This window comes from Acanthochromis polyacanthus, chromosome 8 (assembly GCF_021347895.1).
Source record: "Acanthochromis polyacanthus isolate Apoly-LR-REF ecotype Palm Island chromosome 8, KAUST_Apoly_ChrSc, whole genome shotgun sequence".
Lineage (NCBI taxonomy): Eukaryota > Metazoa > Chordata > Actinopteri > Pomacentridae > Acanthochromis > Acanthochromis polyacanthus.
The window spans coordinates 5,665,469-5,679,260 of NC_067120.1; the positions used below are offsets into that span (position 1 = coordinate 5,665,469).

The 13,792-nt window shown below is 39.8% G+C and overlaps 1 protein-coding gene across 3 annotated transcripts in view; it reads right to left on the reverse strand.

Annotated features, from left to right (window-relative positions):
* The window catches only part of lrrc4ca (leucine rich repeat containing 4C, genome duplicate a), a 172,705-nt gene extending 167,424 nt beyond the window's left edge, over positions 1-5,281 (reverse strand). For all 3 annotated transcript variants that reach the window (XM_051951739.1, XM_051951742.1, XM_051951741.1), the window contains exon 1: positions 4,465-5,281. The gene's annotated coding sequence lies outside the window, so the exon portion shown is untranslated. The remainder of the gene's footprint in view (positions 1-4,464) is intronic.
* Positions 5,282-13,792: the final 8,511 nt, after the last annotated feature.

Below are 13,792 nucleotides of genomic sequence, written 5' to 3' on the forward strand. Positions count from 1 at the left end.
AGTTCAGGTGCCATGTTAGTTGCTACTTGCAGTGTTGTGCTGGAAACATGAGCAACAGTCGTGTTTGTAATAGCAGTGGCTTCAAGCAGCAGACTAGCTTGAACAAGACTCTGATGAGCAGATCAAATCATCTGAACGTGTGTCTTAATGGACTATACAACTCCAGGAAATTGGATATTTTGTACAACAGAGTTAATGTGGTCAGTGCTACTAATTTGCTTAAACGTGATTATTGGCCTCGAAATTAAATTGACTTTGAAGCAATCAGTGTGAACGATTTAGGGGAACTTATTTGTAGAAATGGAATTATTGTAGTCATAATCATATTTTTGCAACTACCGTTTTTTGTGTTTTCATTAGCAGTGGTTAGTTTTTTCTAGGGTCTGTGTGGCTGGTTACATATGAACATATTTGCAGCTCCAATGCGCACTACAGAAAAAATATTTGAAGAAATAGACCATACCAGCAAAAATTTGGAGTTGTTGACAGTCAGCTGTCCCACTAGAATATGTCAGTACACCACTGCACATACACCATCTCTTTTATACTTTATATAATGCATGCATGTATTAATAACACTAAATATGGGCTGCAGAATGTCAACCAGACTTTTCATCTGTCTGTCAGTAGCACATATACCAAACTTAGGCTTGATCAGATGACATTGACATCATGATATTGTCTTCCAGTCGCAATAAGCTCTTTTATATTGGGGTCTTCTATTTTCAGAGAAACATATCTGTGCATAAAAGTGCCATTTTCTCATTTTCACCACCTTCTCCAGTGACAGAACCGTCCAAAGATTCCAATTTAAACTCCCCAAACCTCTCTGCACCTGATCCATAGTACAACTGCCAAGCTGTTGAGGGCAACATCAGCGAGCACTCGATGAGTGATGAGGTCACTTCCCTCTTTCCCTCTTCCTGTCTTCAGCTCCATGACAGCCTGGGATACCTGCCACTTTACTGTTCAACATGGCAGTGTGTAGTGCATAGATAAGCACTGAGATGCACACGCACAAACATCCGAGAAGAAAGTCGCTGTATGATTTCCACAGCTCATGAGGGATTAGTTCAGAAGCTGGCCAAGTGACTTTATTACACATCCTAACCATAGATACACAATTTACTACCAATTTGTACTTGAAGGAAGTCACACACTACATGAATCCATGCTCACACAAACATAGGCTTCTAGTGTTGGTGATAATTTGTGACGTTTGTCATTTCTCTAACAGTCACTGTAGTTGTTTTTCCTTTTGGGAAATTGCTTTACAGAAGACAGAAGAGGGAAGAATCATCTGTTGGTTTCAGAGGTGCATCTAAATTATTTTAACTATTGATTATCTCCTCAATAACTTTCGAGAAAAATTGTTTAGTTAATAAAATGCTTCAACATAATGAAAAAATGTCTATCACGATTCCGTTTATCACAAGGGACATTATCACATTGCTTCTTATGTACAACCAACAGCCTGAAACCGTGAAATATGCATCTCGTAGTGATACAAACTAAAAAAAAACATAGCCAGTCATCATCACTGGGGATGTTAAAATTATGGAATGCAACTGGTGTTTTGGTCTTAGAAATAAGAAACTATTGTTTTTGGACAAGCTTTCTAATGTATCTCCAATATGGTTTAGATAATGTAATTGGATTCGATTGTTGCATTATCCAAAATCACTGTTTATTTTGGTGCATACGGTGTTATTATAACCAACAAACAGCAATAAGGTGCTATATACCGCATTCAGAACCACTGCAGCACCACCATTTCCGACCAGATCAAAAGGAACGTCTGCAACGCCTCCACCCCTCGCTTCACATTTTATTTACAACCAGAAATGTTATCCACACGAGAGCGATCAAAAAAAAAAAAGCATCAGTCACAACTATTAGCCCATGCTAGCATTGTGAAATACAGTGAATGGCTGTAAAGAGTTGTTGTCAACTCGAGTAACGTTATCTTCACTTGACCTGTCTCTACTTTGCTCTGCTGTCTGTTCTGCAGCAAAGAGGAACAGACATAGTGGAGCAAAGGGGGAAGCAGAGGAGAGCCGTAAAACAGCAGCACAGACTCTCACGCTGAGCTGAAGTGACAAAACATAAAATAAATAAAATACTTTTTTTGGGTGGGGGAGAACACCAGCTGGATGCCAGAGACTACATTTCGCTTTTAGAGTGCAGTGTCGTCTTATATATGTGGGGGAAGGACGACCAGTTTCAAAGGGAGGGGCTCACATGCACTAAGACACATGCATAGCTGGATTGGCCACCAAAACATAGAGCAGAAAAAGCCCTTACTCCAACATATCTTTACGTACTACCACAAATCATTTTTGTGCTGCTATATTTATGCTAAAAAATATCATTTAATGCTCCTTTGAAAACTATTCTGGTAAGAGTTGATTAATACTTCATACTCAGCGAAAAAATTGTACGAGATAGGTTTGCAGAAATAAAGCAAAAGTGAATAACAACAGATGTAACTTCAGCAAATGCATGTAAAGTACTTGGTTTGTAGTTATCGGGGTTGTAACATGAGTACACATCAGAAGATTGAGGTAAAAGCCAGCTGTGGCTCACTCCAGAGGTCCGCCAGTGTGCTTCTGTTCCTTACTTGTTTTGATGCTGTTCCTATTGTTTTCCTTGTTCAATAATATATGGCACATATGCTTGCTACTGAGACTAATGTTTTTGGTGTGGGATTTGTGCTGGATTAAGCTTCAAAAGAATGGCTGACAGTCTATTGTTCAGTGCTGGCATGCTCAGTTCCCCATAGGGCTGCTGCTTTAGTGCAGTTTGGGTTTGTAAGAAGAAAATAGAACCAATATTATGCAATCTTGTATTATTTTGCTATAGTGAGTGGAGTATATGCACTTGGAAGCACACTGGCTGATGGCTAAACAGTACAAACTGAGAATAAAAACCCATGTGTGACGACTGCAATATTGTGCTATTCTGCCACAATTATTCATGCATTCAGCTCAGGCAGACATAGTGTTGTTTATCACAATGAGATGCGACACACATCCTTTTTGTAATGAACGGTGAGTGAATGAATCAAATTCCGTTCACTTTTTTAAGTGATCCCGTCTCGATGGAAGGACTTTATCAATTGAACTAAATGAAGTATGTTTGCTCTGATTTTGATGACGCATATAATTTCATTATGCATGGGTGAATGCTTTTTCTAATATCTTAATCAGCAGCAATTACCACCCTTTCATCATCACCTCACTGCTTGGAGAATCACAAGTGGCATCAAGGGTTGTGCACACTGGCTCATCACCACATGCTCTCTCAGGGGTACAGCACTTGTCCGGCATCTCAGAGGCCCTGATTGCATACAAACAGACGATGGCGTAATCTAAATGTGTGTGCAATGCTCCCTCTTATCTCAACAGGCCTGTGGGTAACAGAGGAGTGTGATTGTGGTAAATAGAAACCGCCCACCACCAGTACTCTAGGACACAGGCCACCAGTTTACGGTATACTTGAGTCTCAGGCTGTTTAATACTTCACAATTACGGTAATGTGTAATTACAACTGATGTAGTCAGAGGTCAGTCAAATCCTAGCAAGAGGCAAGGACCTGTGATTGACATCAAGTCTCTTGGATATGAACCACATGGCTCCTTCATGAAGCTAATCAGACACAAAAGAGGCATGCATTTCCAGCAGACTCATCTGATTGCAAAACAATGCTTTTTTTGTGCATTATGACAGTAAATCTCTCACAGAGAGGATTCACTCAGGGAGCAATAATTTAACATCAGCACAGATAGGCTGATGCATTTAGTGATAATATTTATGGCGATGAATAACATGAAATATGGTTTGACATGTTCCACAGTGCACTGTGATGTGTGCTGCAGTAATACAACAAACAGTCAAGATAGGTGCAGCCACTAACAGCTGAGAACTTTGAAGGACAAGCTAATGCTTCCCCCATGTAGCTGGACATAAGTGTACAACACAGGCAACACAATCTCTCAGCCCTGAAGTAATGAATAATGCTGATGTCCAAACACAGTAAATCATTTTACTGGGAAAGGTAGCATGATTACTCTCACAGAAGAGAACTGTAGCTTAGCAACAAAATTACAAGAAGTTGATTTAGATGGAGAAGCCTGGCCATGCAACAGTTAGCCTGTCAGTTTCATGTTAGAGGAACTGAAATGCATCAATTTAAGCAGGCTGGGCTATAAGACATTATAGTATATTCATAAATATATATTATTTTATTTATGTTGTATTAATTATATTATGCATGCGAGCTGTTGCTTCATTTTTATTCTAAACCTTATTCAGCAAATGCCTTGCTTTAAACAGACAGCAACATTCAGACAGTTACACAGATATCAAAGGGCTTAACGTCAGAAATAGGTGATGGCATTCAACAGACATCTGTCAACAGCTGGAAAAAAGGTTTGTATGAAAGTTGGAAACTTGTATTACTCACCAGTGTCTTTGATGTCTTTGTCCTGGGCATCCCTCAGTGCACAACAGTAGAATTGAAGCGAGGGAGATTTTCTTGCCGCTTCTTTTCTTCTCATAAAGCAAATTTATTTTTGCTCTTCTTCTTGTTTCTTGTCTTTGTCGTTGACTAAAAATTTACAGCTAAACAAGTAATAGGAAAAAAAAGGCTGAGGCCTATTTGGAGGACAACTTCTCATATGTACACATGTAAAAATTCCCCTGACTTCTTTCCACTGGCTGAGACTCAGAGCTGTGATAAAACCCAGGGAGATCACAGAGGAGCACTCTGGAGATTCGCATAATGTGCAGAATGCCTCTTGAGTCCTCTACTGGGGCTAATGTCTGACATGTAAAGAGACAGGCACTGATTCTCATTCAAGCCATGCTTTCCGCTGGCATGAATATGTCTTCACATCAAGCCAGAGGAAATGGTAATAGATGAAATGAAGAGTATCAGGAGGAAAAGGGAACTGACATGCTGCAAGGCAAAGCTGGAAAAGCCAATATAGTATTCCAGAAATCATATTGGTGGCGGCATTGGAAATGTGTTGTGCTCCCAGTGTATATCCCCTGTGCCTCCGCCTCTTCGTGCCCACCTTGTCTCCAGCTGTGGTGGAGGCACTGTGTGATAGAGCAGTGCTGAGTGCTGCTGCTGCTGCTGCTGCTGCTGCTGCTGCCGTCGCTGCTGCTGCTGCCTCGTCCTCCCTGCTACACCAGCAGTCTCTGCTCAAATAAATGCCTGGTCTGTCACAGTTCTCTGCTGCAATGCATGAGATTCATCCTTCCCCTCTCTCATGCACTCCCTCCCTCTTTCTGCCCTCCTCCCTCCTTGCTCACTCTTGTTGTTCGTTCACTTGCGCTCAGTCACACGTGAGGAGACATAGTGGGAGTCTAGAATACAAATAAGCTGTCTTCCTTAAAGACGTGATTGTGCCTCTTGAATTTGATTTTTTTTCCAAGTCAGGGTGAATGAGGGAGTCGTTGGAGTAGATGTGATCTCCCCAACTTGCTGTCTTTCATGTCAGCCTTGCCTCCAGTGGACAGAGCCGTTGCCGTGACTGTGGACTCCAAGCTATTCCAATCAGGAAGAAACAAAGAAAGTGGAATTAATTCTGTTTTAGAATTTAGAGCTCGTAGGGGAATCTGGGGTTGATTGCAGTTTCTTTTCACTGTGTCACTGTAGTTTTGACATCTCTTTCACCGCTGAAACAGACAAAATAAACAATAAATAATAAAATCTGCATAATCCCACAAGCAGAATGAAAAGTTATATTAAATGAATATTTTATCCAGGTGATGGACTCAAGAAAAGCTGGAGGAAACCCACATGAACCCATGTCATACGAGTTTAAATGCTAAAAACATAGCTTTATACACAGCCTCCAAAATGAACATTGCCTGCTCGCTGTTTTAAATTTTTGCAAATTGAAGAACTTTGGTTTACGCAATGGGAAGATATCTTATGAGCAACATTTGTTTAATATATTTATCAATAACTGGGGGAAATAAAGTTTCATTCTGAGAAAACGTCTTTGCAAACAGTGTCAACATTGCAGTTAATGATGAGATTAGATTAATCAGATGTACCCATTAGTTTCATTAGCTACAGCATTAGTTACTGTGGCATGTGAGACAGTATCTGGTTGAAGTATAGATAAGTGGAAATGTCATCGCATCCCGTCTTTGAGCCCAGAGGACCAATGTGACTGCATACTTGCTTTATAGAAAAAAATAATATAATAGGCAGTTTGTGCCATGAGGGAGAGGCTCATATTGTTCCCACTTGTTCCTGCTATGGCGAATGACAGGTATAATTTACACACCTAATGTACAGAATGTACTTTTCCTGACTAAACACAGTTGGGAGAGAAAGTATCCCAATCTATCTGAAGTTTGGACAGGATTGCTTTGACTGATGGACCAGCTTATTTGAGGCATCTGTCTTCGTTTTTGCTTACCAGACACTTTAATATTATTTAGTGCCAAGTGAAGTTCATTAGAGCTTCTGGCAAAAAAAATGAGATTATAAATCATAATTACTGGTGTGGCATCAATGTCCATGCTGATCTGGCACAGACCTTTCTCTTGACTTGTCATCTGTCAAAGCACAGGTGTGCAAATAACATTAATGATGGATGTGGAAGGTAAGTCATACTGGTGAGCCAACATGCCCAGTGTAAAGACCCATGGGTTGGCAAATGAAATGCAGACATTATTAATATATTTAAATATACCTTTGCTTGACAAGTGAAAATGAATGCAGGAAAGGAAAAGAAATAGATTCCCTGGGCAGTTTACTACCTATGGCATTCTTCTCAGCACCAGTTTAAAACACACTCCTACTGCTTGAGTTACTCTAGTTGCATCGTTACCCGTCTCGCAGACCTGTTGGCCATACTGTGTCTGTCAGCTGTGTCTACTGTGCTTTGCTTACCGCATCCTGCATGCCAACTAACTGCAGACTGAAAGCCTGACTGAGTATTGAGAAAAGTGCCTGTTAACTTTACCTGCTTTGTCCGATAGATCCGTGTTTGGGCCTGAGTCCTGCCTTTGTGCATCACAGACAGATGAATACAATTGAGTTCCTTCAGTGTACTTCATTAAACAAGCATTTCTGGAACAACTATCTGAGTTGGTGTGTGTTACAGAAAGCCGATGGAGCCCAAGAGATCTATATGAAATAAAAAGGTTCGGCATTAAACACTGTTAAGCCTTAAATGCAGATGATGGTACACAAAACACATAGCAATGTGTCTGTAAATATTACAAGAATTCAAATTTCAGGCTATAAGTCTCTGTTATGCTGCAAACAAATTACCTTATTTTATCAATGGAATGCAGAATAACCACAGAATGTGAATAAGAAACAGCTGCTGTTTCATTTATTTTCTTTATAAATAATGTGCAGCAAACCCAGTAGACTGGTCCTTTGACTAGCCGAGCCTCCAAATGCAAAAAGAAGAGAAAGTATGTGCCTCAGCTCAAACGCTGACATTCATTAGTGTACCATGTACAAGGTAGCTCCTGTGTATTGGCTGACTTAAAGGACCATTTCAGTTGAAGAAAGAAGTTTGAAACTTTGCCTCAGGTCCAGAATATCCACGAGAGCCTCTGTTCCATTTCATTTTACATCTTCAGAGGGAATGAATTATCATCTCTGACCATTTTTACCTCCAATTATCTTATTTTTGACTCAATAACAGCTAAAGCTGTCTGGACTGCTTTACTTTCCTTTCAAGATTGTTTATTCAAATCTATCTGCTTTATTATCATTTCATAAATATGTATATGCAGCATATTTTTCATGCAGTTTTAAATCTCTTGGCTGTGTATTCTTTCTGTATTCAAGATCACAATCACGACATATGTAATAACACTAGAGGCAAGTGTTCAGCTAGTAATCTAGAAAGCCGAGGTGCTGATGTAGTTGAGCAACCCCTTGACTCTGTGCTGTCTTGATAAGTGATGGAGGGAAGGCTTGCTTCTATTTCAGCGCTGCCATTTATCGCCTTATTGTCCAGATAGTAGGGATGTAACGGTCCACTCACACTCTTCGGGTCAATTGACCGACCCGATGTGGCGATCACACCGAGCATAAATACCAAGCCCCAGGTCACGTTTATCCAGTGACAATTCCAATAAAGCTTCTTTTTCAAACAAGATGGCTATTTTCTCCTCAGCGTTGTCCAAAAAAAGAGGGAGATAAAGGCAGCGTTGTTTCGTGAAATATTTAAAACTGAATTTGCACCGCTGGGTTTAATGTTAAATTTAAGTGAATTAAGAGCATGCTGCATTTTTGTTAATGCATGCTTTCTTAAATTTAATTTCTGCATGCTCAGAAACATAGAGTAAACACTTGTTATTGACTGTGTTCAGTGTTTGAATATCTCAACGGGCACTTTTCAGTATTTTTCAAAAGCATACCTTACTGTGACTCCAAATTAAGGTGTATTTCGAATCGTGAATTTTTGTATTTTGTGTATCATTACTCCCCTGCTAGATGGAGGAAAACAATACAGCATGTACTGGTCAGTCGTACAGATGGCTCACAGTGCTTTTCTCAAACACAGCACACAAAACGAACTTGCAACATTTCACAAATATGAATCATATACCAAATATAACAGCAAAATGTACACTGCAAAAAGCAGTAAAGTGGTGTACTAAACCCTGTTACATGTCCAACTTAGTGCTTAAAACATGCTTTACACCCACTCCTCTACCATGTATAGAAGACCTACATAATACATAACATTTTTCTGCATTGCCATTTCACAACTGCACATGTAGGTCTAAATGATAACTAGGCTAATAGGTTCATTTCTTGATCATTACAGTGTAGTCATTACTGCTGTTGCTTTTAACCTGATATGCTATAGCACTGACTGAGAATGTCCCCGGCTTCAGACACCATAACATCCTGACATTATCAGATACAGGACATTTTGATTTTTACAAATGTATTCAGTGTCAATCCGACAGTCCAGACCTCCAGACCTGCTGCACATCAATCTGTGCCCGGGGCTTGACTCTAAAATATTTTTGCGCCACTCTGAATTCCAAATAGTAAAACATTTTGCATTAGATCTGATGCCGTTGCATGATGTAAGGTGTCCGACTGTCAATCACGTTTAAACCAAACGGGCTTCACGAGCCACGGTTAAATCCCCAGGCAGGTGTGTTGTGGAGCAGCAGCTGGAGACTCAAAGGGAACATTTTCTTTTAGATCGTCAAGCCAAAGAAAACAGAAGTTAATCATTCTCAGTAAACAGTTAAAGTCGCTGCTCATTGACGCAGGAGAGGGGGAGACAGCTGTGAATGGCGTAGGCTCTAACGCTGCACCACTGTTAAGCTCTTGTTTTACGCACAGCTGCTTCAGAGTGTTACAACGGCAGCGGCACACGTCTATCTCAGGGTTTTGGTCACAGTTCGGCTAACAGTGATGAAACAGTGTGCGATCAAATTGTTGACTAAAGAAAATGCATTTGCATAATCAAAAGGACACTTGGCAACAAGTGATGTTGAAGGTGCACCACAAGTTGATTTGACACATTAAATTACATTTTTTTTATATAGCACCAATTACAATTCAAATTGTCTCAAGACGCTTTACAGAACACATATGCCTGAACCCCTCAGAGCCCTAAGGCGACAATGGCAAGTAAAAACTTCTTTTTAACGAGAAGAAACCTTGTGTAAGAACCCGGCTCATATGGGGGGACCCATTTGCCACTGACAGTGGTCCTGATAATAAACAAAATTACATTTTAAGTTATGCATTTACATTAAGGTTGATTTGACTAAATTCCGTCTTGGTGTTTTACAGTGTATTTATTGAACAGTAATGACAAGCAGGAGTAAATGCATTGTGTTTTTCTCAACATACATTAGCTTTTTTGATATTCATGAGGACTTTATCACCCCGACTCAGAGACAAGATTGATGTAAAATGCATATTTATGACTCATGGCGCACATAAAGCGATCTTTTTTATTAAACTATTTGATCTCTTTTCAACATAATAAATCTCACAACGAAAACAGACAATGGAGTAGGATGAATAGAGAGAGGCCTTCCTCTGTTTTTCCAAAGAAAGACCCTCCCTCTCTCAAGATGGCAGTTAATATAGTCCCTTGTCAAACTCACATTATTTGCCACCAGATTTCTTGCCCACAGCACTGGCAAAACTCAGTGCATTTTTTTTAGCTTCAGTCAAGCCTTAATTAATACACAGACACACATACACAAACAAACAAGTCAAAATCGGACACTTGTCACTCACTGCTTTGGCTTTAAGAGTCTATTTTTAAATCATATTTTTCAGTCCTCTGAAGGATTCTACAATCATCATGTGAAACACAATTCATTTCTTCAACATGCTACCATCAGGAAAACCATTGTTTAAACCCCTTTGTAGGCAGAATAAAGGCTTTTTATTTATTTTCTCCCTCTGCTAATTACTTATTAGTAGGACACATATGTTTTCCCTTAAGTGGTTTATACATCATTCCTCCCCATTTTCTAAATTAATTACATCAGAGGTTCAAAGAAATGGTGTAAATGCAAATGTGGCCCACTAACACCACTGCTGCAGGAGTGGGGAAGAATTCAGGTCAGAGGAGAGCAGTTCTTTAGGAACAGGATCCAGGCTCTTTCTGCCAGCAGAGGAGGAGTGCAGCTCAAAATACATGCTGATGTAGAGCCAGATGTTTTAGATCATTAACACTAAAATGCTGCTGCCTTTGACAAGATCTTGCAATCTAGACAAATTACCCTCGTTGTTTCCCATTTTTAATGGTCAGTGCTATGTCTAAAATTGGATTTCGGTAGACCGATATATGCTGCATTGTTTACATTACTCGGAGCGCTGTCTGCAGCACATGTAGCAGAGTGAATATTTCAGCTGAGCAGATGGTGGTGGATCAGGTGGTATCTCCGTGATAAACTGCAAACTAGCTCGTGAAACAGATTGCTGGAATGACCCCATCATTTCCCTTTGTTTCCATGTAACTGGTCACTTATGTTTATCATAGCCATTAAAGTGGGGTTGCTCGATATCTATAGTTTTTCAGCAGTCAATAATACAGCAGAGTGAAATATTAAAGTGATACCACAGTTTTTTTACTCCATGAAATCAGTGTCAGCCCCTAAAAAGAGCCACAAAATAAAGGAACATCCCAGTGCTTTTGTGGCAAAGTAGACCATGTGTGATTACAAGTAGCATTAGTGATAATATTGTCACAATAACTGTTGCTTTCATATTCAAATCAGGTTTTCCTACCTTCCATGGGCTCATTTGTGCACGTAAACTATTAAGAATAACTCACAAAACCTGCACAACTTAGCTGAAGCAGTATTTTGTTAAAATTATCTAAATTTTAAAAAATTGGATCGTGTAAAAATCATTGAATTCATGGTTGTGCTTTCACCTACTCAGTTAAATCTGCTCTATTCAGGTAGTATTTTATTTAGAAGCTGTGCTGTTAGGAAATTCAACAGGGAATGCAAATACTTATCAGGCGTAAGTGTCATGAAAACTCCTACTGAATAGTCAACCCCTTCTCATTCCCAGGGCGTAAGACTGCCATTTAGTCAAAGCAGTTGGTGTCTCGGAAATACACACAAGGTGTCCTTTGGCATTGGTGCTGCCTGCATCAATATTCAACACCAATGGTCGTGTAGTTTTTCCTGTTTAAAAGAGACTTGAAAGGAGTCTGGAGGGGTGGCGGCAGTGTAAGTCAATGGACTTTCACCCAAGAGAGTGAGGTTTGTCTCGGACCATTTTCACTTAGCTGTGTTTCAGTTTCATTCTACTTCCACTCACTGTTTAAGTTTATACACCAAGACTACATAGTAAAGGCTGAGATCATAGTCTGGCTTAAATGTAGTCCTTCAAAACATTAACCACATGTTACAAGGCAAACCGCTCGTCGCCTGAAAATGAGTGACAGTGACAACACCAGGAGAGAACATTTGGCTACAATGTCATGGCATTTGCTTCTGATGTTCATTGATTTTGATAGGTCTGTTGACCTACCTTGTGGGTTGAAAAATGATGCTAAAGGGTAACCAGTGCGTTCTAATGTGACACCAAAGGATCCTTACAAATTGGTCACAAGTTAGAATGAGACTTGCTTAAATGGTATATGAAAGGTATTTTGTTAACCTCAGAATGAAAGACTGATTTAGACTTGATATCAAATAAAAACTCTATTCCTATACGTCAAATTCAGATGTGCAGTGTCAAGGGGTGATCACAGCTGGAACATCTGCAGACCAGCTAGTAAAGATCAGCAGTTGGCAAATCTGCAGAACAACGATACTTTCAAAACAAAATGTCAAGCAGCAATTTTAAAAATGATTACAATTTCTATTTTGATGATTGCATCATATAATTATGATTGTCATGAGTTTAGTTTGAAAGAGATTTTTGCAAAACACTACAAAAGCTAAAATACATGTTTTAGGAAATAAATGGTACTAAGCAAATATAGTTCTCTCAGTCCAACATGCAAAACAAAAACAAAAAAGCATATCCAGTTCCCTCTCAATATTATTCATACATTGCAAATGCCCTGAAGAGAGTGCAGACATCAAGACTTTCACACTGCTACACCATGACAATGTACTAATCACATACTGTGTCCTCTTAATATACTGTGTCCTGCAAGTGACAGGGAGAAAGTGCACTGAGTGAAACAACGCCTTCGTTGGGGATTTGCCAGTGGACCCATCTCTTCAAATGCCATGTGATGATAACCTCCTTGTCTTCTGCTCAGAGATTAACAACTAGGCGGGCCTGCACGGATGGATATGCTCCAGTGGTGTGCTTGGACTTGCAGAGGCATAGAGGTCAGAGTCTATCTAAACAGCAGATGGTTTGTTGGGCCTCTTTGGGAGTATGCTAAAATGGATTGAATACACAAATCCAAGTCTGCATATGAGCGCTCTCTTTAGCTGTAATGGAGAACAGTTGTAGAAAATGGCATTGGAATCTGATTTAAATGTGACTGAATCCAGAGGACACAAATAAATGAATGGAAACTAGAAAAAATATTTCACCACAGTCATTCTAATACATGGCAACATGGCCCGAGCATAGTGAGATAGCAGCAATGCTAATTATGCAAACTAAAGCCATAAACGGCACAACAATACACAGAATGTACCCTTCCTCGACACTGCACAGTGTCCAATAACAGTTGACATTGAACTGCCAGCAATTTGGCCCTTCTTCTACACCAACCCAATGTATAAAGACCTTTTTACTATTTTAATAAAATGATTGTAAGCACGGCCTGGGCTATCAAAACAAAAATGGAAATGTTAGGTGGCACCTGTCACCTCATTGTGGTATGTGTCGCACCAGCTGCTATTTCCGAAAGCAGCTGAACCACACGATTAGTTGGAAAATCAAAAATACAGCTGAGTTTTAGAATGAAATGCTCCTCTGAGCTGCATATTTCCAACATCTGGAGTGTACACAATCACATCAGACAGGGCAATCATTACAAAGGAGAACAACACATTGGTTGGTGAACAAGTGAATTCATACTTCATTACCCCAGAACGGAAGAAAGTTGTGGCCTTGAGTACAACATCATTCGCACATGCTCCCAAAGCAAAGTGACACTTGGTGCAGATCACATTTCGCACATTTTCAAATTAAATATATAAAACCCCAGTGTGAAATGCACAAGAAATCAGGGCTTTCAATCTACAGTGCAGAGGATGACAAAAGAAAATTGGGGATTTCCACATGTTACGAAGTAATTGTTCCCAGGAGACACTGAAATGTGATGAACATGCTC